The sequence below is a fragment of the Numida meleagris genome, chromosome 11, assembly GCF_002078875.1.
Source record: "Numida meleagris isolate 19003 breed g44 Domestic line chromosome 11, NumMel1.0, whole genome shotgun sequence".
NCBI classification, from domain to species: domain Eukaryota; kingdom Metazoa; phylum Chordata; class Aves; order Galliformes; family Numididae; genus Numida; species Numida meleagris.
This window is the reverse complement of record NC_034419.1, coordinates 3,361,288-3,388,266: the sequence shown is the minus strand read 5'-3', so window position 1 is coordinate 3,388,266 and position 26,979 is coordinate 3,361,288. Positions and strand designations below refer to the sequence as shown.

The window sequence follows — 26,979 nt, the reverse complement described above, 5'->3', positions numbered from 1 at the left end:
TTTCCTAACTACCAACATCCACCTCTAATGTCACAAGCCAATATAATTAAATAGGAGGCATTACTTTCAGAGCAGCCCTCATACAATACTTACAGATTTCTGTTTCTAGCAATCTTAGCAAAAATTAAAGAGGCACAAGCAATATTCTGCATTCTTCTAGTGAAATGGTAAAATGCTCCTTTGGAAATCTTATGCATTCTAATGCCAGTTCACAGATCCCGGGGGGTTCTTGAATTTTGTGCTTATATCTTTGGTCATACACAGCTTTGCTAGGCACTGTTTTTCTTCAGACTCTATATGGTTGTTGCACCTCAGACTTTGTATCATTGAAATACAGATATCTACATTCAAACATAGAAAATCTTATTCAAATAGGTACCAAAAGACCTGAACAGTCAAGTTATAGAAGTGCGACTATTAATGCTTTCTTAATTATCTCCTTTTGAGCTTTGTTTACATACAGTAATCACAGTGAATGCCTTTGTCCCAAGGTAACAATTCAAACTTCTCACTCTGCTCCATTTCAAATCCTTTGGCTACCTCAAGTTTGCTCCCCCCTCCCCCCCCATCTCAATGAGAGATATTAGTGTTTTTCTCATTATTACTATGGCATTATTGTGGTCAGAGTCACAGTCCCAGAAACATTGCCAGCCACCACCAGCAAATCTGCTCTTCCTGATAGGTCATGCTCCCATAGGAGGTACAGCAGGACATCACACCCTTGGAAGGTAAAGCACACCTCAGACCCAACACCCTCCCTCTGGTCACAACTTTCTGCACAAGCTTCAAGGAGAGAACAAAGTAGGAATCTCTCCCACTGGCTTTGTGCCACTGAAGCAGCTTCTCCCTTCACACAAGATTTCCCTTCCAATCTCTTGCTTTCAGCCTTAGAGTTTCACTGATGTAAAGGAAACAGCAATTTATATGGATCAACACACTGAAGATTGAAAGACCATGGCGGTGATATTGTAATTGCATCCAAAACAGTGAGGCATTTGTTCCCACAGTTTTCCATGTTAGGGCAATTCTAGCTTTAAGTCCAAGCACAAGAATCGAGGTAAAAAACACGGATATTTATCATACCTTAAAGGGTGGTTGTAGGGGAAATGGGAGTAGCTTTCAGATACCAATACTGTTGGATTCACTTTAAAAGATGCAAAAATTAGTTTGATAAAGCAAATAAAAATTACAATGTCAAAAACTACAATTATTCCTACACATACAGAGTTGAAAAATATTTCTGCTGACCACCTAGCAAAATTAAAACCTATTGTTTTATTTCCTCTGGGTATAAAGAGAATTTCTAAGAGATTTCCCTCCTTCTAATTTTAACAGGTTTCTTTTAGTAATAAAATAAAAAAAACAAGACAGAGTGCTATTGCTTCCTCAGAGATTCCTACCCCTGAGAACTGACTATGCACCTGCCACAGAAGGATTGACAAATTATGCAAGTAGAAAGCAATTAATATGATCAAACAAACTAAGCAGCATACAGGCTAGGAAACCAACAAGAAAAATGCTCTGCTAGCAAACATTACAAACCCCAAACATCTCATTGGTGCATGACAGCGATATCCAAATTGTGGACTGCAGAGAACTTGTGGTTCTTGCCTTTAAACTTTTCTTACCAAGTTTTGACACATGAACAAGCAGCTGCAGGCTGGGCACCACCTGCCTCCCAGGTACTGCTGGTACTTCCTGCAGCCCCAGGAACGGGCTCCCCATGCTGCCAAGCATCCCAGCAGCTCTCCCCACCCTGCTGGTGGATGTGGCTAGGAGAGCCAGCAGTTTCAGCTGCAGGGCTGCATACCACACTGCAGGGAGCACAGGGAGAGGAGTGAATCCTTTTGCTCTTCCCCTTACCCTACTTGAGATTGAGCAAGACAGCAAGGGGGGGAAAAAGGATAAAAGCTGCTTTGCTGGTTCCTGTGTAAACACAGGCTAAACAAGCACAGGCACTGGTCTGATTGCTCAGGACTGGCTGGTTTCCCATCTCCAGGACTTATGGCTGTAAATCAGAAACTCCCAGCCACATGGGTGCTCCTTCACCCTCTTGCAACAAATTCTTGGAGATGTTGTCAGGAAGGAGCCAAGGATCTCATTATATTAATCATACTTCTTCCACACACCAAACCTTCACAAAGATGCATCTGCAGGGGGAACCACCAGCAGCTTCCAAACCCATTTCTCCTGCAGAGCAACAAAATGTAAATAATGCCTTCCTCAAGTAATAGCTATTATGTACTGACCTTGCTAGGATATGAAGCTCAGCCTTCATGCCAAACAAATAATGTATCGGTGCCCAGCACAAGACACCACCAGGAACTGCAATCAATCTCAGGAGCCGTTTTCAAACTTGCCAAAGGGCATTCTGAGAACTGAACGCCCTGGGCTCGCATGCTATCCATGCTCGGGTGCCCAGCTTGGAGGATTAGGGAAAGAGAGTAAAGATTTTTTATTTGATAGGTGCATAAGGAATAAAGCTCCAGGTTTGGCAGCAGGAGGCTGTGGGCAGAGCGTTCCATTCCAGTCACAGCAATTCTAGAGGACTCTAGAACATTCTGGAACCGCTGCCAGAACAGCCAATCAGGGCAGCGTGCTGTACCCATCAGCCAATCAGAGCAGCTCATACTGCCTCCACAGAAGCACAGCCAGAAAATGGCGGGAAGCTGTGAGAGAATGGAAGCACAGTGCTGAGCACCCCGCAGGGTGCCACCAGAGCACAGGAAGCACACGAGAGGGAAGGAGCAGTAGAAAGACACTGCTGTGCACACACCCCTGCACCAAAGGGACTGAGTGCACCCTGCAGCCATAGCAGGGAGAGACGAAAGTGTCTGCAATGGAGTTGAGCGTGGGGAAGGGGAGCAGCGGTGCTTCCCTCAGATGTTTCAGCACTTGTCATTTTGGTCATCCAATACCTGAACCAGGAATCGAACACTAGGTGGGACCAACCCACCACAGCAGAGCGGGTCAAGCACTACACCATCACTTCACTCACCCCATTCGTAGCAGTCCACACAGCCTCAATCATTAACAGCATAGAGTTGTTGTTACGTGTGCTACCTTGGAAAGCATTAAGGACACAAACCCCGGTCCTTCCTGGTTTCTTACAGTGACAAGCTACAGCTATAGATTTTGGCTGCCTGCTACAGATCTCAAGATGTGTTGTATGGCCACTTGTAACCAAAGGGGCTGGGCCCCTATACAACAGTAACTTATTCCAGCCCCACATCCCAATTCACTCCACCACACAGGTCACAACTTCTGTCAGCAGAAGGAAGAGCCGAGGACCAGCATCTCTGCCACAGCAAATGAGCTACGAAGGGCTAACTCCACTCCTGAGCCCTGTACACAGCCCCAAATGTAGGATGCATCTGGAACTTGCACAGCTTTGTTTTGCTTTTTATTTTGGTTACAGAAATGACAACTTGTTTAGATAGCATGAACTTCATCTCAAACTACTTTAGGTACTTCTGTACTGTTTTGGAACTTTTTCCAAATGCATATACCACTTACTTTCTTTTCCCAGCATGCTTCAAAGCTTGTTTATTTTAATCCATAGCAATGAATCTGACTTAGAGGATCTAGAAACTTTACTTTGAATTCAGTATCTTCAGCTAAAAACTTCAAGGAAACTATTATTGGAGTTATCAAATATATCTAGAACTGTTTCCCATACTATTGAAGGCCAACAAAAAAAAAATGCAGCTAAGACCTTCTCTCACAGGGATCACAGCGCTCATAAATAACATTGCTGTAACTACTGTTTTCCAAGTTTATTTTTTAACATTTGTGTTTGATAACTTACCAGACTACTCAGCATTCTAGATCGCATTCTCTTTTTTGATGCAGAAATCAGTGTATTCAGAGCGCAAGATTTCATTCTCCCTGAAGTCAGCAGGGACAGAAAGACATCCCATACTGGAAGCTTTTACCTACAGACTAACAGATTGTAAGCATAAATCACTTCTGAGCAAGTCCAGGAAGTTTCTTTTCTCCAGTATCTTGCTGGAAACAAGAATCTATTCTTTTAACTGAAAGGATATCAAAGATAAACTGCATGAAGCATATCTCCCTGAGACCATATTTTACCTCTTTAACCTCAACCACATTTGACCACAGCCAGTTTAGCAGTGTTTCCAGCCATAAATACAAGGGCCACAATTCAGCTTTTTTGCTTTCCAAGGAATAGAAGTTGGGAATTTATATACAGTATGCATCTACCCTTGTATTTTAAATTCAAGTATTTGCATATGTCTTCACTAATGACTTCGCAAGTTCTTTGGTTTTTTTTTCCAAAAAAAATCTCTTTCAGAACAAAATCAAAACTGAAGTTCCACACTGCATCATTCTAACCACTGTTAGAGGGCTAAGACTTAGTTAAAAGCCAGTGAGTGAGTGGAAGCAAGGGTGAGGGGAACTAGCTGAATTAATCTCTCATTTCAGTTTTACTAAGGCATCTATGAAAACTACTCAAAGTATTAAAAGAATCAGCCTGCAGAAATAATAATCTTGTTTTATTTATAGTTGAGGGTCATGGGAAATCTGTCCTGATACATATATATAAAAATACAGCTTCCCAGATTAGTTTTGGTAAGAGAATTCAAAGAATGAACAGTTATGGGAAAGTTTAAGTTCTCATCAAATACACCTGAGTATCCATGTTCAAAATGGTTTATACTTAGTCACTCATTAAGCAGCAAGTACTACAGTGTAGCTGCAGCAAGTTTTTGTGAGTAAACTCAAATTTTTTAGAGTTTACTAGAAGTATGTACATCTGTTGTTTTTACACAATATGCAGTTTGTGATTTGTTAATTACAGCAATAATTACAATGTTATTGAATAATTAAACTCAAGAAAAATAATCCATAAAATTACTCACTTTATTAAATGCACTAATAAATGCAATCACTAACCTTTTGAGGAAAGGCCATATGTATATGTGCAAGTCCGCTGCACAAGCTATTGGAATAGTATCCAACACTTCTTTTCTCTTGCAGGGGAAAAAAATGATATGCCTAGTCATTCATCCTGCTGCTACGCTTGTGTAAGTGAACTAGTTCTGCCCCTATAGTATACTAACTGAAAATATAAGATACAGGTTAAGACATTTCTTTCTGAACAGCCATAATAGTTCCCGACTTCACAAATTTTTTTTTTTTTTTTTTTTTTTTACACAGAAATGCTAAAAGATTTGAGTCATCCATGCCTCAGCATTTGATTACTCTCACAGAAATAGCACCTCAATAAGTAGCATCATATTCATTCTTTGTTTTCCTCTGATAGATGCATGTTTTTGTTTTTATTATTTCAGGAAAATCAGAGAGGTTGAATCTTAACAGTAAATGCATACAGCAGCATATTCTCTAAAGCATTCATGCTACAGGTTTGCTATTTCTTGAGGCAGCTTTCAGCTAGTCCCCATACAACGTGGCATACTGAGACCAAAGCCTTGAACCAAGATTTTCATTGACAGTAACAGTGTCAACAGAAGCATGCGTTCTAGCAGGCCCTCATGTACCAGAAAACATGGGTGAGGAAAGGACACGTTTATAATTCACTGAAGCAGAAGTTTTATGTTCTCTGCAGCACATTCAATAACCCACTCCATGCTTGCTGCTCCCTGCAGGAACTGAACAGACCTGAAGTGACAACGCCAAACTGTACAAGACATGCTCTGTATTATGCTAAACAGAACTGCAGTGCCCACCTGCACTGAGGTGCCTCAGGAAGGAATCCCTTTGTGCTGGCTGCTGTAAGACTTTTCAGAAATACTGCAGCTACATTCACCAACGCTGCAGGTAGATTAAGTGCTGGTGTCAGGTGCTTGCCAGCTGGAATGCTGCACCTAGGGTCCCAGCTGCTCAGCATCTCTTCCATCACACTCTTAAAGACCTTGGCCTGGCCACTAATAAAGCCAGTGATTTATTTCTTCAGTAAAGTATGTTCATTAACCATTAGGAGAAGCTAAGGCAGCACTTCATCTTAGAGAAGCACAGAAATCTGTGCATTGAGACATGTCCTCTCACATATGCATACATACACAGCAGTAACTCTGAACATCTTATTTCCCTTATTAAGTTTTGTGTTATCTCATTTTTGTTCCTATCTTTCATCCTTCTGTCTTAATCAAGAAGGCAGCTTTGTGTTCATTTGACTGTTATTTCCTCACAATTATGTACATGCTATTTAACTGTTGATTTTCAAATACAAATATATTACTTATATACTTAATTCAACAATGATAATTTGGACCTATAATGGAACTAAGGAACATCCCAATTGGAAAGGAGTCATAAGGATCATCAAGTCCAACTCCTGACTCCACAAAAGACAGTCCAAAAAAAAAACACAAACTGTGTGTCTAAGAGCAGTTGTCCAGACAATTCTTGAACTCCACTGCTGTGACCACTTTCCTGGGGAGCCTGTTCCAGCACCTGAGTACCCTCTCAGTGAAGAGCCCTTTCCTAATATCCAGCCTGAACCTCCCCATCACAGCTTCATGCTGCTCCCTTGGGTCACCAGAGAGAAAAGATCAGTGCCTGCCTCCCTGCTCCACCACATGTGGAAGCTGTAAGCCACAATGAGGTCTCCCCTCAGTCTCTTCTCCTCTACAAAGACCACAAAGAGACTTAAGCAATTCATCATGAGTCTTCCCCTCTAGACCCTTCTCCACCTTTGTTGCTCTCCTTTGGACACTGATAGCTTTATGCCCTTTTTGTACTGTAGCATACACAGCACTCAAGGTGAGGTTGCATCAGTGTAGTGTAGAGCAGGACAATCACTTCCCTTGACCAGATGGCAATGCCGTGCTTGATGTACCCCAGGATATGGTTAGCCTTCCCAGCTGCCTGGACACACTGCTCATCCATGTTCAACTTGCTGTCAACCAAGACCCCTAGATTCCTTTCAGCAGAGCTGCTCACTAACATTTCATCCCCTAGTCTGTATGTTTAGCCAGGGTGGCCCCTTCCCAGGTGCAGAATCCAGCACTCATTAAATTTCATGCAGCTGATTGCACAGCACACTGATTTTTCTAGATCTCTCTGCAAGGCCTGACCACCCTTTACAAACAAACAGCTCTTCTATCCTTTGGAAAAGAGTTGCATAACGATACCATTTCCATTTCTATTTGTCTTCAACTGCAAGCACTATTACTTCAGCTCGCCTGGAGTCAGCCAAATTCCTGGTGTTTGGTTTTTAAGATAACAGTTCTATTTACTCACTTCAGGAGAAACATCCGCAACATTCAATTATTCTAAGCACACAGGGCAGAAGTGCTCATGTACTTGGTTGCTTAGATAGCCAGGCTGAAACATACCAGAGGTCATCTTAGTTTCTGACATGATGTCAGTTTCAAGGAGACTGATGTCAACCCTCAACATCAACATTAATCAGTTGCTCTTCTTCACAGGTTTAGGACGTTCATATAGACTGCTTCACCTCAAGGATACCTAATTGGTCTTATAGACAAGGGAGCTGGAGTGTTAGTTCATTTGCTCTTCATCACTCCTATGATCCAGTAACCTGAATTCCTAATTTCAGTTACCATGTTTCCCAAACTTAATGATTTCTGTCCTTAACATTGCCCAAGTGCTATATAAAGCAAGGACCTTTTTTAGCTTGCATAGCAGAGTGATAGTTTTACAGACTTATGTAGTTTTGACTGGACAACAGTTAATTTTCTTCCGAGGGTACCTTTCTCCTCCTCTAATTCTCAAAATAACCTCACCTGCAGTCTGGAATTCCCTTTGCCAGCTAATTTCACTACTAGCACTGATACACATGGGGGCAAAAGTACCAACGGGACAATTAATTGAGCAACTTACTGCTCTTCTGCCTCTTGCACTACAGCAGACCATTTGGAGATCAAGTATTTACTATTGTCAGCAAAAACCCTCCTGCTGATACATAGAGAACTTCCTCAGCTATTCTAATTGACCTCAAATTAACTACAAAAGTAGCTACATTATAAAGCAAAACAAACAAATAATTACAATGAATGCAAGGCACTTGACCTAACCAGCTTCTTAGGCAAACAAAAACCTAGTGAATAAATTCTGGCTGACTCCCACCAGCCCAACATTCCCTCCTCAGAGAAGGAAGATAGGATGTTTGGGCTGCGTGATGCTTCAGAACCTCCCATACCCATACAGAAGGGACAGGAGCCTGCAGCTACCTTGTTTAGAGCCAGCACTTGGCCCTGCAAGTAACTGCAAAATCAGGACTGAAACAAACTTCCCCCAGCTGACAGAGCTCAGAAGCAGGCCTGTTTAATGCATAGACCAGTTCAGTACTATTTTTCTGCTCACAAAGAAACAAAATTGCTTCCGACAAGTTCTTGGTGATACCAGGCAACATATTTGCAGGTGGGCCAATAGTCATACCCAGAAAGAAGAACAGAACTCACCCAAGTGGTGAAGAGGATCTCTGGCAACGCAGCACTCCATCTCCAGAACAGCCTAGGTCCCCAAGATACTCTCCCTTCAATGGCTGGCCCTTATATTAGCCCGCCCTGAGTCCACCCCTTCTGGTCACCTGTGGAGCACAGGTGCAAACAATCTGCCTGTGCTCCCTGGGCCAGCAGCACCCCTTCACCAGGTGCTCAATCACCAGTTCAAGCCATGACCCAACAGTTCCTCTACAAGCATGTATTCCTGGTCTTATTTACTGGTACATGTGAACCCATTTCAGCTGTACAGATGCTTAACTTCGCTGTGCACTCTTAAGACTGAAGTCTAAAACACTATAGTGTCAGTGGTGCTTCTTTTCCCTCCTTCTTCCCTCCCACAAATGCTGTTGTTATCTCACATTATGCATGCCACAGTGTAACACAGTGCATGTATTTCACCCTACTCAAAAGCAGCTAGAACAGCCACATTTCTTCTTTGACACAAAGCTTAGGAAGGATACCCAGCGGTGCACTGCAGCAGTGCAACAGCCCCTTGTTATGCATAGGTAGAGTCAATTTAAGACATAAAAAACTAGGCTATTACAACGTCACATTTTGTATAAATTCTAAATTTAGATTTCCTAATGAGACGACCTGGGAAACATTTATCTCACATTAATACAGCCACATCCACTCTGATCTTCCTTTATTATAAAGTTGTTCTGTGTGTGTGAAATGCCTTTAGAAGAACAGGTTTCCTTTTGCTTAAAGTGTTCTAAAAATATTACTTCCTAATAAGGATCTCATTTGCATGACAAATTATCTGTGCAGTGTCAGAAGCATCTTTAAACGAAGATGTCATGCTTAGAGGAATTATTCTGCGTGCATGTAAGAGTTCTCACCAAACTTTCCTGGTGACAAGTTCATTTCATTTTCATCATCATGTGCTTTGACACTATGATAAAAGAATCATATTTTTTCACCAGTAAGAATGCTTTGCTCAATTTTTAACTCAAAGGAATGCCATCCAGTTAAGTTCATCCCTGCTTTACTGGCCAAGTACTTGAAAGCAATTATTTACAAAGCTAAAAGGTGGTATGCGCACTGCCCGTGTTTTCCACTGCAGCTCTTGCAGAAGTAATGCAGCTATACAGGCTTTCTACCCTACAGATTTAAACAGAAGAGTCTGTAAAACCACTGAGGCCTTAAAAATGGGAAAAAAAAAATAGTACAAACATCTTGTTTTTTAACTTGTAGCATCTGCTTTGAAAATACCAAAGCCAATATTCTTCAGCTGTCTACATAACACAGAAAAACCCAGGTACACTCACTGTGAGAGAGCCTATGTACAAAGTCTCCTCCGTTGCGAGAACTTTGGAGTTTCTTCCTCCTGAGAGACACCCAGGAAACATTACATCCCTCAGGAAAGCTTGACCCTGCCACAGACAGCAAGAGCGGTGTGTCTTCAACCAGCCACAGGCTGAAAAACTTTCACTTTGCAACCCTGACTTTAAGGATGTCTGCTTCACAGCATACACGGCGCTTATTCGGAAGCGTTAATTGGCAGGAGAGGAGGCACCCTTCGTCAGGTATTCAAACATCACTACGTGCCTCTGACAGTCTCAAGGCCAGGCAGGCGGATGGTGACATGGAGTGCAGAGAGCTTTCAGTCACGCTTCCCTGAAAAGGAATTGCACTAGATCTTCACATGACGTGACACAAGCTTTATGGTGGAAATAAAAGGTGTTTCTCACTGCAGCTGAAGAGTCTGAGCGTGAGATGAGAGCTGCACATCAGACAGCTCAGAAGCTGTACGCTGAAAATTTGGGGAATTAATGAACGAGTCATAAAAGAAACCCCAGACAGACTGTTTGTACCGTTGCTGGACTTAGTTTCACAGTTTTTATCTGCTGCAGTTTCCCACTTGAATCTGATATTAGATATCTTTTTTTCATCTCTACCACCAAGCTTTTCCGCTTTCTTACATAATACCAAATACATCTTTTATAGCCAAAGAGCAGAGCTACCTGTTATGTAACTTACCTTTCTGGGGCAGCTTCGCATCTTATTTTTACTGATACGGACTTCAGTGAAACCACAAGTTGTAATGATGCAAACAGAAGACAACTGTGAACAAACTTAAGCAAACAGCTACGTTTATGCTACATGGAAAGCACCAAATGGTAAGAAGTTTCATCTAATCAATAGGCACACGAGACTGACAATACATAACATATACAATACGAGCATATACAAACAAACTGAGGAAGTACGTATACAAACATCAACAAAACTATTAATTCTCAGACAGTGAGGGAGCAATTTAAGTGTGCCAAGCAGACGCATCACAGCTAAATTGGAAACAGCCATCCTCTACTTCTGAAACAGGCCAGGACATGTGGATGTGCTCCGTATGCCCAGTTTCACATGCTTCCCAGAGCCACAGCGATTCTGGATGGCCTCCTCTGGATATTGCTTCAAACAGAACTCAGAGAAACCTCGGACAAACTTCTCACATTCTGCACTGCAGTAACTGTCCAAAAATTAAAAGCTGCTTCTGTAGCTCATTCTACAACTAAAACCAAACGTGTACATAAATGTGATTTCCACCTTTCTCTGGCCACCCACTGGTTTACACAGATGAATACTGGATATAACAGAGAGATAGCTGGGTTTAGTGTTTACGCTCACCAACACACAGTGAGGTCACCAGCACTGGGTGCTGTAAGCTAGCAAAAACGACGCAGCAGAGATCACAGAGCTTCTGACTGCTCAGCAGCAGTGCTTACAGAAACCAGCCAAGCTGAGTGCTAGTGCGTTCTGATCTCCCTTGCCATAAGAAATATTTTCACTATTTTATTCTCAGCAGGATGCTTAGCTTCAGCACTACAGATTTCTGAAGACTTACAGACTTATTTCAGATTTCAAGAATTAGAACATTAGTTGTGATTTTTTTTTTCCATTTTCATAGAATCATTTGAGCTGGAAGTGACTCTCAAATGCCATCCAGTCCTACCCCCCTGCAGTGAGCAGGGACACCCACAGCTCCATTAGGTGCTCAGGGCCCCCCAGCCAGACCTTGAATGTCTCCAGCAATGGGACATGCACCACCTCTCTGGGCAACCTGTGCCAGTGCCTCTCTGCCCTTATTGTAAACAACTTTTAGTTAGGAATTAATACGATAGTGACGTACACTTAGCAATAACATTTAGAAACAAAAATGTATTTAAAACAGCGGCTGTAAGTTTGATGGCAGCAATAATGGCACAAAGGGTACAGGTGTTGCACTGCAATCATCTCCTCACAGCATGTGTGCTCAATGTGTAATATTTTAAGAAATGCAAAGCAGATTCCAAAAAGCCATTAAGTTGTAATTGGATTTAATATAATTAGCTGCTTTCACTTGCAGTGTTATGCTGGAAAAAGGAGGTAGCAAAAAAGAAACCTTCTGCATTCAGTCAGTGACTTGCATCAGTTCAAAGAGACCACGTAACAATCAGAAAGGTCAGACTTCTTCCTTCCATATGGTGCTAACTGAATGGCAGCACACAGCAGCACCGATTCTCTTTTAAAATTGGAGCAGCATTCTGGTTTCTGCATGCTAAAAAAAAGGCCGAGCAGCTCTTCACTCGGCACTGAGTGCTTTGCTGCACACCACAAAAACAGGCTATCTGGGAACCTGCAGATTACGAGCACAAAACACTATTAAGATGGTGCCAGAAAGATTTATAAGCAATGGAGGAGGGACCTTGAAATTGCCACTTGTTCAGAGTTTGGCTTGTGCCAAGGAGGAACTCTCAGCCACAAAGCAGATGAAGGTGAAGTCATTGCATCCAACACGCAGCCGTGATGCAGGAGAGAACCTGTAGATGTGCCGCAGAGAAAAGCATATGAAAGGCAAGTTTTAAGCATCTGTGTGGGTACGAGAAGCGCGTTCAGGGCACACGTCTGAGGGCCTCCCGCTCCCCGCGGCGCGTAGCAGCCCACTGCCGTGGGCGCGTACTCCCGGGCCCCGCTGGCTGAGCGCGCTCCCTAATGGCGCCCGGCCCACCCGCTGTTATAGCGCCGCCTGGCGGCCGCGCCGCACACAGCCCCGCGGCTCCCGCGCCCATCACAAGCTGAGCGCTTCCAACAGCGTTTCGGGAAGTGCCTTCAAGGGGAGGAGGGGTACCACATCCATATGTATTTAAAAGGAAGATACCTGGCTGAAGAAAAGCAGAGCCAACTCCAGAGCAATCCAGCGAGAAGCCCGGCCGTATTTTCTGGGGTTAAACGGGCACAAAATTCAGGCTTAGTAACACACAGTCAAGTGTGATGGCAGTGGTGCATGTACTCATTGCATTGCCAAGTGAAAGCGGGGAAATGCCAATATCACGAAGGGGAGACAGAACTGCTAATTCTTTGAAACTTCAAAAATAAAAAAAAAATTAAAATGAAAACACTGGTTTATCACCAGCAAAATAGGCTTTACGCAGCCTGAGCAAACAAACAGAAAAGATGGAAACATGCACACGTGGCCAAAAGACCGAGCCAATGTAAGCACTGCAATGGCTAGCACCAGTTTCTAAGACTTTTTGTTGTTGTTGTAAACTATGTTTGAACAACTTTGAGCATCTCTAAATTACATTTTTCATCAAATGAGTCTTTATACTGCCTCAGCTACAAGATGAATTAAGCGTGAAAATCTGCGCAGCTCAGTACAGACCTTATCACTTCAGCTCGTGGTTGGTGCCACGCCACTTCCAGAGCATGAGCAATATAAACTTACAATCTCCCATCAGCATATTCTAGGGTGCAAAAATACATTTTTATTTATTTTTTTTTTTTACACACGTAAAACCCTTCTCTGATATATGCAATAATATTAAGTTGTTCTCCTGTTATCTCACTCTCTGGGTATATCTACTAAGCACAAGTATTTCATGCTAACAACTACATGGAGGCAGCTTCCTGCATTGTTTGTACAGCAACAGAAAGAGCTGCGAACTTGAGCTTGGTGCCAGTCAGTGGTGTTGAAGGGCTGGAGACTGAGGCAAAAGTTTATACTGAAAAAGCAGCAAATCCAGTACCTCCATACATGAGAGCCTTGGCATTAGAGTTCCCCATGTTGGCAAGAGCACTGGGAAAAAAAGACGCTAATTACACATCAACTCTGCAATATCGGTATTTCATCACTAGTCAGCAAAAGTCAAACTTCCACAAAAAATCTGAGTAGCCATGTGTATAAGTCAAGTAAAAGGAACTGGAAACTCCTATGAAATCCTCTTTAACAGCAACTTTCACCTTTAGCTGGCACTTCCTAGTTTGTCTTATGTTCCAGTAATAAGTAGATTTATTATTATATTCCAACATAAATATATATATTTTTGTCAAACTGTAAGCTTGAAAAAAAAATAGTTTAGAATTGAACACAATAAGAAGCATTTAAGGAGATTTCAAAGCAATGAAAATGAGCTTTTCATCTTCTTCCTCACTCTATGCTGGGAAAATTTCTGCTCCAATAAGCTTGCTCAATCATCTTTACCCAAACAGAGACAGAGGAGAGTCTTCAGTTTTCTTTATTCCAAAAAAGGGAGAGTCCACTGGGGCACACCCCTGTGGGTCTCTTATTTTGAGGGTTCGCAGACCCCTTTTTATCCTAATTTCCTGGCCGCATTATCCCTCCTCTTTTCCCCACTGGCTGAGGTACTCAGTGTTTACAGACTTTCTGGTCCACTCATCATTCTCCCCAGCCCCCAGCAGGTACCACTTCATTTCTTTTTTAGTCTATACGTGATTTGCCATCTGGATTTTAGAGTTCTTTGTTTTGCTCAATTCAAATTATCTTTGTATCCTCTTTGACACAGTCCATCCCCCTCTGTCCTGGCAAGCATGCAGGATTTACAAGAAGTTGCCAAGTTAGCATCTCATGCCATGTATCTACAGGATATGGTTGTTTAACCAATTTTTCTCAGGTTTTATTTTGCAAGGACATCTTATCTTTTCTCTTTTCATCTCAACTCTCCCCTTTTCCTTTTTACCATCTACTTGCCGTTGCAAAGCTTTTCTACCATAGTCCTCATTGTTTCTTCTTTATCATAGAATCATAGAACAGCCTGAGTTGAAAAGGACCTCAAAGATCATTTAGTCTCAACCCCCCTGCTGAGTGCAGGGTCACCAACCATTAGACCAGGCTGCCCAGAGCCACGTCCAGCCTGGCCTTGAATGCCTCCAGGGACGGGGCATCCACAACCTCCCTGGGCAACCTGTTCCAGCGCGTCACCACCCTCTGAGTGAAAAACTTCCTCCTAATATATAACGTAAATCTCCCCTGTCTCAGTTTAAAACCATTCCCCCTTGTCCTATCGCTATCCACCCTCGTAAACAATCATTCCCCCTCCTGTTTATACGCTCCCTTCGAGTATTGGAAGGCCACAATGAGGTCTCCCCGGAGCCTTCTCTTCTCTTTTTCTTCTTGTGCAGTTCTGTGTGCAGATGTATTTCTTTGGGCCATTAAGTTCTGCCCCCCAGTGATCTCTCCAACGGGAGAAGAGTACACAACTCATCATGCATCTTCCTAGGCCCACACCTATTATCAATAAAGCACACACCAGTTAATAACTTGGTTCCAGGCTTTGCCAGCCAGGCTCCCCATCTGGTTAATCCTAGTGACTGGAGAAGGCAAGTGAGCCCTTCACCGTCATCTTATTTAAGACCTTCCATCAAATGCTTTAAATCCTCAATCCTTCCTTCTACCAGCTAGGAAGTGTCACTAATATTAAACCAACACATCCCTTCAAATTCCTGACACCCCTGATTGTGCCTTAATAACAGATAATCAACAGCAGCTCTATTTCATAGGGCCGCATGTTGGATTTCTCCAAATTCCTTACTTAAAGCTGCAAGAGCAAGGGTACAAGTAACCACAGTAAGCTGTCGATGGTTGAGGACATTTAGTCCTGGGACTCCCACTAGAAATACGGCTAGGGCAACTGCTTCCCCCTTCCACAACAGATTTACATTACTGTCACAGTTTGCGTCAAATTGTAGCCACCCCTTTGGATTGCTGTCCTCTGGAGATACAAGAACTATCATAAGGGGATATGGCTACAGTAACTCTCCCCACTGTACAGGGGCCACCCAGCTAAACAAGAAGTCCAGGCATTGGCAGCCTCCTGAGCTAACCTTACCCACATGTTTTCCCTGGAGGGTGGATATTCTCCTTGGAGGATTGCTCTGACTCCTCATCCACAGCAAGTCAACATTCGACATTCATTTTGAAACATGGTAGCTCTGGTTCACATGCTGCCTTGCAACTATCCTCTCAGGCTTCTCCAGAGGCAAGTCACTTAGGGCCCCTACCCGGTAGGCTTCGTTTAAAGGTTATCCGCAATCCTCTGTCTTCTTTCAGCCCGGAGGTCCAGTTCTCTGGAGCCTGTGTGGGCTCAGCACAGGTATGGTGACTCCATCTGTGTTCCACCGTTTTCACTGTAGTCTCTGTAGCAAGTAGAGCCTGAAAAGGTCTGTTCCACTTAGGAGTGGTCATTCTTTCCGTTCTTTTACCAGGATCCAATCTCCGGGCTGAATACTGTGCACCGCAAAGTCCAAGGGTAGGGTTTGTGCTAGCTGGCCTCCTGCCGAAGTGATGTGGCAAGAGGCAGTATCTTGCCCACATACTGTCTTAGGCAAATATCACTTATTTCCTTTCCTCCTCCAGGATGGAGGATACTTGGGTAAGGCATTCCAAACAGCAACTCATAGCGGGGATAACCCTATGTCTCCCCTACATTTCGCCCTTCTTTGGGCCAGGGCTAAAGGTAGCAGTCTGACCCAAGGAAAGCAAGTTTCCATCACCAGTTTCAGAAAATGTTTCTTTGTTTCTCCATTCGTTCATTCCACCCTTTCTGAACTTAGAGGGTGTCGGGGGTGTGCAAGTCCCATTGTATCCCCAGTGCAGTCAAGATTCCCCACATCTTCCAAGTGAAGAGAGTTCCTCTATCTGAATCTATTGCCTCTCTTTTCCCATATCTGGGAATTATTTGTTCCTGGAATATCTTTATGGCAGAGCTGGAAGTCGCTGAGGCTACGGGAAATGCTTCCAACTATCCTGTAAGCTAGCATACTATCACTAGGAGCTATTTAAGTCATCCAGCCCTGGGCATCTCAGTAAAATGTACCTGACACTGCTGGAAGGTCCCACTGCCCAGGATCAGCCTCCTTTTATTATCTGCTTTGTTTGCTTCCTTTAGCACATCACTCTGTGGCTCATCTTGCTAGGGCAAACAGCCCTGTGGTAAAAAGATTTTCATAAAGGCTCCCGCTAATCCTCTGGAGCCCACTGGATTCCCTCATGAAGTTGTTTCAAAACTTATAGGGCCAATGACTTGGGTAGCCACTGCTTGCCATCCCCTGTAAACCAGTTATTCTTCTTCTCTGGCCCCACTATTTTTAATCATCTCTAACTCCTCTGGCAGGAAACACATTTTATCTGGCAGTGTCCAAACTGTTGGGAATAAAGGGAAGATCTTAGATGCTTCAAGCAGAAGTGCCGCACCACTTTTTGAGCTTTGTCTTCCAATCAATTACCTAGATTATCTGTTGTCTCTTTGAAAATCCTGCCTGATGTCCCCTGAAATGTATTATAGCCACCTCTTGTGTGACATGTATTACAGCTACCTCTTGTGGTAGATTCACCACCTTCAATAGGCAAGTAATTAAGCCCTCCTGGGCTAACGCTTTTCCTCCAAACGTTAACGATCCTCTTATCTTTTGGCACCAAGTTGGCTTACACTCCTTAAAAAAAAATAATCAAAACACTTTGACAGTTGTTTAACTGGGCAGGCAGCCCAGCACCACACAGTCATCTGCCCACTCCCCCCACCCTCTCCCAGTGTGACGGGGGAGAGAATCAGAAAAAAAGCAGAACTCATGGCTTTAGATGTAACCATTCACTAAGACAGAGAACTTGACTTATACTCAGCTAGGCCTCGAACAACAGAGGAGAGAGATGAACTCCCATTCCCTTCAAAACTCCTTCCACATGATATCATAGAGTATGGAGTATCCCTTTGGCCAGTTTAAGTCACTTGTCCTTGCTCTGTTCCTTCCCAGACCCTTGGACCCTTCACTGCAAATGTCCTTGGTCCTGTATAACACTGCTTAGCAGCAACTAGAAACTTGGTGTGTTATCAGTATTGTTTTTCTCCTGGAACCAAAACATAGCACCACACCAGGAACTCTGAAAAAAACAATTCCATCCCAACTGAAGGCAAGATTGGCTCTTAAATCAGAACTGAACACAGAGATTTTATGATCAAACATATGGCCGGATAAGCCTATAAACCTGCTCTCTTCGGACACAAGTTTTGGTTTAACTGTAACAAAAAAGACCGGGCCAATTTTCCTGCAATTCCAAGGGGCCACCACACTCAAGTGCCTTGTTCTTCTTTCTCTAAACTTAATTAATTATGTCTGGCCCCAATATATAAAAGGCACCACACAGAATGAGTTCATTACCCGGAGGACCTGCGCATCAGTGCGCACCAAGCACTGGGTCTGCTTCAGCATGGCCATCCTCATTCCCCAGCCACATGGCAATCAGGGGCTCAGTTGGGAATGACCCCCCCCAGCCCCCTCACTGCTGTCTCAGGGGCATGTCATTTCCTGGAGCTGCAGCCTTAGCTGTGGGCATTCCTTTTGTTAATGCTCAAACTCTTTGCAACTGACACAACGATCTGCTGAACAGGGTCTTTCAATGGGACAGTCCCCTCGCTCTTCTGCCCATCCCATCCCACTGCCCCTTTCTCCAGTGTTCCAACATACATCTGAAAGGAGATTTCTTCAAAAATCCCCCCCTTCCAACAAAGGTGTATTACGCATTACAGATATACATAATAGCTGCAAAAAAAAAAAACCAACACAAAAACAACATTCTATTTCCCATTTTCACAATTAATCATTTGAAAGAAAGGTCCAGCCTTTCATTTTCTTGTGGCACCAGTTGCTGACAGAAAATTTCTTCACAGGTCCTTTAGTTCTATTTAACATGCACTGCATTGTCCCCACATAATCTAAAAGTCTGAACTGTCTCATTACTCTGCATTTTCTCCTGCTCATCCTCGGGGGACACCTGAAACATCTTCTCAGAGAGAGAGTTTGTGCTTGAGCTAATTCAGCTACAAAAATCACAGCTTTTTTTTTTTCCCTTCAATTTCCCTTTGTTTTTTCTTCCTTCATTATTTGCCACCACCTACAATCCATCACATCAGCTACCTTATCCTCTTGCTCCCACCAACTATTTTCAGGATGGCATCACACTTAAGTCTCTCTCTCACTCACTCACTTACTTCTTTTGAGATAGGATACATTTTTTTTTTTAATAGAAACTACTTCTGGTTGTTTCAATGTAATTTGGAGGGGTTCCATTTCCAGCTCCCCATAATTTCCTGGTGTAGCCCAAACCATAGGGTCAACTTCTGCATAGGCTTCTTCCAAGAATTTATGCAGGGTTACTACGATATTAGATTCACTTTGTCCCTTGGCCATATCAATTTGCATTCCCAGTTTAGCCATTAAAACCCTTTCCAATAGATTACAGTCGCGATTTGGTACACACAAAAACTTGTGCATCTCAAATTTATCTCCCACATCTATTCACAGAGGAGGAGGTATACTCTTTTATCATTCCCACTGACTCCTTGAATTACTAAAGATGCACCCAAGAGTTGGTCTCCCCACCTCAAAAAGGAATTTTAACAACCATCAGAAAGACCTCCTGACCCTGACCAACTCTACAGGTTATCAAGAGCTCTATATTGGTGAGTCCTGAAAACACAGCAAGCCCCTGACCCCTGCCCCCGGCAGTCCATTTTCCTTATGCACTGCACTTTTACCTGACTAGGGGCTTCCTCGAGACTGGCCTGTCTCCATGGGCAACGTCTCAAAATCATGCACCCTTTCTCTGCATCTCCTTCCTGGCTTAAGGACAGGGAGATTCCCATCTCATTACAGGATATTCAACTCCTCCTCCACTCAGGGGTCACACAACCCCTCTCAACCCACATTCCTCGAGGTCTTACAGGTCTCTGCACCCCTCCCCAGGGAGGCTGTAGGGATAACTGGGCCATCATTCTAGCCCTCATTTTTACTTTTTCCTTCTCCTGTCTCACTTCTCTGGATACTCCAGAACTTTGACAGTATTAAATGCTTAGCTGGGGGGTATTGAGGAGTTGTCACCCCACTTCCCAGATTCCTCAACTTACTGCTGCCCTCTCTTTGGCATCCTTCCCTTTTTACTCCCAACAGCCCCCATTTCAACTCACTGGCAAGATTTCTTCACGCAGTCCTCGCCTCCTCTGTTACCTTCAATTTTCTTTCTTTATGGAATACCCAGTCCGTCATCTTGTCTGTCTCTGGGACAGTCCTAAGAACCCAATCAATCCCCTGGTGCCGATGAACTCCAGAGCAAGCTGATCACCAAAAATCGGTGAGGGCACCCGTCTGCTCAGCCAGGAGCCCACCAACCCCAGAGTGGACAGATTCCAAATGAGCCCCCAAGTTGTTGGGAAAATTTCTGCTCCGATAAGCTTGTTCAGTCATCTTCATCTCAAACAAAGACAGATGAGAGTCTTCATTTTTCTTTATTTGAATAAAGGGAGAGTCCACAGAGGCATACTCCTGTGGGTCTCTCTAATTTTGAGGGTTCACAGACCTCTTTTTACCCTAATTTCTCAACTGTATTATCCCTACTCTTTTACCACATTGGCTGAGGTACTCAAAATTTACTCAGACTTTCCAGTCTGCCTATGACATGCTCATCATGCCCCCTCTAGCCCCAACAGGTATCATTTCATTTATTTCTTAGTTTATACGTGATTTGCAATCTGGATTTTAGAGTTCTTTGTTTTGCACAATTATCTTTGCATCTTGTTTGACACAGTCCATCCCTGTCTGTCCTGTCAAGAAAGCAGGCTTTACAAGTTGTTAACAAAGCCTATCTCTCTTTGTCCTGTTGAGCAAGCAGAATTTACTAGGTGCCAAGTTAGCATCTTCTGCCATATATCTTCAAGATAAGTTTGTTTAACCCATTCTTCTCAGGTTTTATTTTGCAAGAACATCATATCTTCTCTCTTTTTGTTTCACTCTACCATACCACTCTAAGAAAACAACTTGTAAAGAAGCGTTTCACTGACTGCATTCCTTTGTGAGTTAAAAATTGCTCTGCCTTTTTTTAAGGCTGAACGTGAACTTCTATTTAGCTCTGCCTTCCCACTCACACACAACACTGCTGGGTCCCATGAGAAGCTGTGCCCACTTCCCCACCCACCACCACCATGCTACCCGCCATCTTGGCAGAGGAGATGGTGATCATCGCCCTGGGGCTGGAGGACACAGACAACGTCTCCTTCATGGAGGGTGGAGCGCTGTGGGTAAGAGAGTCGACATGAGTGAAGCTGTGGGTCATGCCTCTCAAGCATGTTCAGTGGCCACAACCTGGGCCTGATGGCCCTGGACCCCATCGAGCTGTGCACTGTGCAGAACTGCAGCAATAATGAGAAGAACTACGTCAAGTGCAGTGAGCCCATGTGCCGCCTGGGCAACTACCTGCTGTACTCCCCCCTGAGGGTCAATGTCCTGGTCAACACCACGCTGACCATCCTGATGGATGACATCACTGGCTCCAGGCTGGTATCTGTGGTGGTCTCCACCATTGGCACTACCGTCTTCAGCAAGAACATGCCACGGGCCATTTGCTCTCAGCATGGCTTTTTCCAACTATGGGGCGATGGCCCTTAAAGCATCACCAGCTGAAAACAAGTCTTCACCCCAGTGCTGTGGCTTGAGTCACTCAAGACTCTTTAAACTGAAGTGATGCCAGTGTTAGGGAGCAGCAACAGCCTGCCGAACGCGTCCTTCCTCCGAGTGTACTTCCAGACTACTCAGTGAAAGCACTCACATTCAGTTTGTCAAGATCTCACAACAGCTGTGATGACTACAGCAAAGCAACAACGAAGAGCTAAGCATCAGGACATGCAGCCATTCCGCCCACCTACCACCTCACCGCCATTCTGCCCACTCCTTGCAAAATAGATGGTAGCATCCTCAAGAGAGCTGTCTTCCATATTCTTCATGGTTTTAGACCAGAAAATTCAAACTTCTTGACATTTTGTCAGTTCTTTTCAAACACTTATCTACAAATTCTAGTTTGCTTTTCTTGTAAATAATATTCTGGTAAACTCAGTACACAACTCCTGCAGCTGCAATGCTGTGACGTATAACCCATCAGGCTGGGTCCTCACTGACAGTCAGTATCTTTTTAACACCAGGACTTGACCAAAAAAACACTGAAAGATGGAGAACTGAGGAACAAAGAGGAAAAGAAAAAAGTAGTCTGGGTAAAATTCTGACCAAATTCAAGTCAGCTGTGATTGATTTAAATCTCTGATACACAAAAATAAGTCTTGTCACCTGTTCTAGACCACTCAGTGAAAGAAAAAAAAGCCCACTCCTTCTTTGTATCATTTTAATTTGAATAATTTTGGACTGGTTTAGTTTTTCATGGCACCTACCTGCCTCAGAAGCTAGCTATGAACAACTCTTGATCGTGTGTTAGTGAAATGAGCGCAGTGCCATGAAATCCTGGCCAAAGCTATCTCAGTGTTCTTATGTTGCTGGCAATTGATAGCCAAAAAAAACCACCTGTGTAAAACAAAATATTTTTCTACATTCTTACCAATTATTACTCTGATAGGTCTCAACACCTCCCCAAGCTAGTTTCTTGACTAAAGCAGCTAAAACTACTGTTGTGGGAAAACGTACCCAAATCTTTACCATGCAAGGGCTACTCTCTGTTTCAGCACCTGGCTCCTTCAGGCTCTCGGAGCCCTGGCCTGCTGAAGATTTCTTCCCCTCTGCTCATATTGCTGGCCATGCTTCATTTCAATTTGCCATGCAACTCGGAGCAAAAAACATGATCTTGCAATGTCTTCATTACCACTCCTTTTCTTAGCATTCTCCATTGCAAGCAATAGGTATTGGACAACTCGTGCTTGAAATCTGAGGCTACTTCATCACTAAGAAAATCTAAAATAAATAAAACTAAAACTGGCATTTTAACTGGAGCTCCTGGCTGTCACTCTTAAAAAATATTACAGCCCCACATGTTATTACTAGAAGGAGTTAAAAAAGCTTCACTATTTGTAAGGTATGAAAATGTTTCCTACCAATCACGTGAAATCCATCTAAGTAAATGGTACTAAATTCAAAGCCGATGGCACATAGCCTGAGGTCTGTACTACAGGATCAATGCAAATCAACCTTTCCTGCCTTTAGAAGTCAGTCATGTCTACCCAAAGAAAAAATGTTCATGGCAGAGTCACCAAGTGATTTACAGTGGATGTCAACACTTCATTTAAATGAAACATTAATTTAACAATGCAACACTGATTTCCTTGAAGTTGACTTATTTTTCTGTAAGAATTATTAACCATAGAAAACACATGCCTTCCTTGTAACCGTACTGTCTACTTCTACCTTGTATTCTATTTTGTATTTGTGTTCTATTTCTGTTGAAAAAAAGAAAACAAAAATCTCTCTCTTAAAAAGTAGATTTGACCAAAAAAAAATTAAATCACCAAAACAGAAGTTATCATGTAACATTAAGTCCATTGCCTGGGCTGCATTCAAAACTACCTATAAGCAAACTTGGATTTGAGAAGACCATTAACCACCATTGCCTCTGGTAGGAATCCCACTGAGAGAATGTTTCAGAAGACATTCCCCTCTGTCCACTATGGGCCAGGTGGTGTTAACTTAGCATCAAAGGCAAAGATAAGGCAAAAAGCAACAGAAACTGTTAATAACAACTTGAAAACTGCAAGAATCAGGGAATCATGAAGGTTGGGAAAGTCCTCTAAGACCATCTAGTCCAACCATCCATCTACCATCGATATTGCCCACAATATGGTACAGCGCAGAACGAATAAATCACAGTCCCATCAGAGTGACATTTCTTTCAGGTTAATGCATGTGGGTAAAAAGTATCCATGCTGAATCCTTGATAGTTCAAAAGAACATTGTATCTGGGTGGAGGAAAAGGCACAAAGGGAGAGTTTATATTACTATGGACTTCTGTGAAATTGGCATTGCACTACAAAGCCAAGAAGAACCTAACAGGCAAAGGACAGGAATCATTATGACTCATCCCAGAAGGATGACAAGCTCTTGTGCAAGTGTCCTCAGAAATGTTTGCAAACATGGGGATGGTATTACCATTTTCCTTCTTGGGGCTATTACATTAATTTGGCTTACATGACAGTGTACTTAAAGAAGGTTTACATTTTTCTTGGGTTCAGGAAAGGCTGTCTGGAAGAACAGCATCAAATGCATTTATTCTAGTAAACTATATTTTAATTGCAAAAGACAAGCACAGTACTCTATAAGCAGCCTCCCCTCAATGATAATTTCCATGTGGAAATTTAAAGTGGGTTTCAAATGCTCCTTCATTTTTTTTCTCTAGTCCCACATTTTTCCTGTGTCTTATGAATCCAAGACATGTTTTGATCAGAATGCTCTCAAGTAACTTCCACTTTAAGCTAGCACCTTAAAAAGAGCAGAATAGAGCTAGCAGAGCTCAGCTCTCTCCAAATTACAGCGGCAATTCACTACAGAGATGAGCATGCACTGCAGGACTTAGAAATGCCACATGTGAAAGACCTAAGTACCACCAGCGATTAATGTAAAAGTATCTTCTGAAAATGGTGCTGAAGAGGTGGATGAGTCACAGCACACAACCCCTGCAGTGCAACCCCTGCAGTGTAGGTGGCCAGGTTATGCTGGAAAGGTTCATGTGCAAAGAAGCACCAAGGGAACAAAATGCCCTGACCCCTGGAGCACTGACCCCATACTTCACCAGCTCTCTGAGCCCAAATGTGACATGAGTGCCTTCAAGAACTGCCACAAAGCTCAGCTAAGAGGCAGTGGTGGCAGCACTGGGAGAATTTCCTCCTACAGGGGCCTCGTTGTGGGGGATTTGCTGCAGGAATTCACCAGACTTCTACTACTTTCTAGCCCAATTCCAATACAGCTCACAATCTCTGTCCCTGTGTGGCAGAATTTGAGATACAGCACTCCCCCAGGAAACACAACATTTTATTTTGTGCCACCTTTCAACAAGCTGCAGCAGCAAACTTCATTCTAGACTACCCCCAGGTTTTTAAAGATGCTAACAGAACTAACAAGCAACCTACCAACGCAAAACACTGCTGCAGCCCAAACGCACACGGCACTGATTCTGAGAACCAAGCGATTGAGAGGAACAGAGCCCCAGGAAGCACACTGTACACGTCGTGCTTTCTGTGCAGAGCGCAATAAACACAAAGCGCTCTGCAGGTGCTGATGGCCGTTAAGGCTCTATGCACACCGTGGGTATGGACAATTATTCAAAGAGGTCCATGAGAAAATGAAGGAAGGGACTGTGCAGTTCCTGCATACAAACAAACACATCATTCTCTCCAGCCAGCAGCCCCAGGACCTGCCTTTTTTAACTGCATCGTCACCACGGGAGGTCTTCACAATTCTGCCCATGCCCTGTCACTCTCTTACAACCACCTGTGGAACTCAAGAACGGCACAGGCTGCACCTGTGCTACAGCCACAAATCAAAACAGTCCCTGAACTAAAAAAGCATCTCACTGTTTAAAGAAAGCACACATGCAGCTCTATTAGAGGAGCATTTGCCATATTCCCGCCTCGCTCCCTTTGCAATAGCTGTGTTTCATGTACTGCAAAAGGCCAGGGAAACTGAGCTCCTTATCTATAAAAACCACTGCACTTCTTAAAGATTTGTCTCCAACAACAACCAAACGTCACATGAGTGAAAGTCCGAATGATATTGCACTCATGTGATTCCGTTTCTATGCAGGCTAAACCTCTCTTTTCTGTTTTGCATGACTCCACAAGATTTTTTGAGATTTAAGAACTAATCCTATTTCACCAAAACATTTTTGTTTGCCTCAGATCCAGTTCCCCACTCTCCTTTATTGGCAGTGAAACTTTGGATTTTCAGTCAGCAGAGAAATACGGAGAAACACATTTACATCTTTTTAAACTTTGGGAGAACGCTGGTTATACCTCTTACAGAAAATTCAAGTCTTTAAACCCGTCCCATAGGTGCTCTGTTTTGGAGATGACTTGGTTCTAATTTGGAACACCAGAGAATTATTTCAAATGCTTATAAAACTAGAAGTGTATTAGCACTTACTAAAGCGAATGTGACTGTGCAGTTCCAGCAGGCACTACCTGCACAGCTGGGTCAGTAACTGTGTATGACAATGAGCCCTTTCACTGTTTGACCACAGGTCTGTGAAAATGACAGAATCCCTGCTGCAGTGCCATTATGGCACAGATGCCCCATCCTCTGAGTCTGTCATTACCTCCCGTCACAGAGGTAAGCATAGAGGCACCTTATCAGAACTTCTGTGGGTTACTGACAGAGAGAGATGGCATTCATTCTATCTCATTAGGCTAAATAAAAAAAAAATACTGGAGAAAATTCTAATTCAGTCTTCCAGGTCTCTTACACCTAGCTGCTGCTCTGGTGAGAGCCTGAACTTGCAAAATATCCAAGGGAGTAAAAACTCCTTTTCAACATTGGTAAAACATACCAGCAGGGACTGAACATACCAGCAAAGCTCTGGGCTTTGCCTCCCAGCGATGCACAAGAAAAATAAGTTAACTGGATAACTGGATTAAAAAATAAACAAACATGATAGATCATGATGATCATCTACAATATTTAGTCAGTGGACTTTAAGCAGCGTTGGGAATTCACAGCAAAACTTTGTGTCACTCAAACTCTTTCTTCTTTCTTTCGTATTTGGAGACCTTGAGCAGACCCAAAGACGAATCACTCTTAGAGTTCCAGCTGCAGGACCAGACCGTGGCAGTCAGCAGTGCCACTCCAGTGATTTACATCGGTGACTCTTCTCCAGAAGAGAAAGGCAAAGTGCCACAGCGAGCTCACTGCTTGGCAGAAGCCTTGAATGGAGAAAAAAGAGAAACGCCAAACCTGAGCTGGGAGTATGCCCAAATGAACGTGCAAATAAGAAATTCGTAGGCAGACATTTTCTCTGGATTTTTTGACAATATTTGGCCCATGAAAAGCCTGCCTCACAGCTCCAAGAGGCAGGGCTGCAGGAGAACTAAGAGATCAAAGCAGAGGGACTTTGCATTTAAAACCAGGATGATTAGCAGACACACGTAAGTCTTCACAGCAAATGACATGACGTGCCACTGAGCAGCACAGCTGCTGGCGTACATGGCCCATCAGCAGCAGCTCCCCATGGCACCTTTTCTCATCCTTCGCACTGTCGTCTCCTGGCGTGAAACTTAATTTCAGCAATTCTTCACTAAGTTTTTGTGTTGGTTTTTTCACAAAGTTAAACAATTGTAATCCAAGTCTGTGACGGCAGCATTTCTCACAGTGAAACAAACTAAAAAAAGCTTTTACATTACTTATCAGATAAAAGCACATATATTGCTTTTACTACACACACTATATGTAGCACATAGAGCTACTGTAACAAACAGATAGCCAGACATGCCCCGGA

At 43.3% G+C, this 26,979-nt stretch overlaps 1 long non-coding RNA gene across 2 annotated transcripts in view; it reads right to left on the bottom strand.

Moving 5' to 3' along the window:
- Positions 1-14,566, bottom strand: part of LOC110404993 — a 68,512-nt gene extending 53,946 nt beyond the window's left edge. For both annotated transcript variants that reach the window (XR_002442629.1, XR_002442630.1), the window contains exon 1: positions 8,412-14,566. This is a non-coding gene — a long non-coding RNA (uncharacterized LOC110404993). The remainder of the gene's footprint in view (positions 1-8,411) is intronic.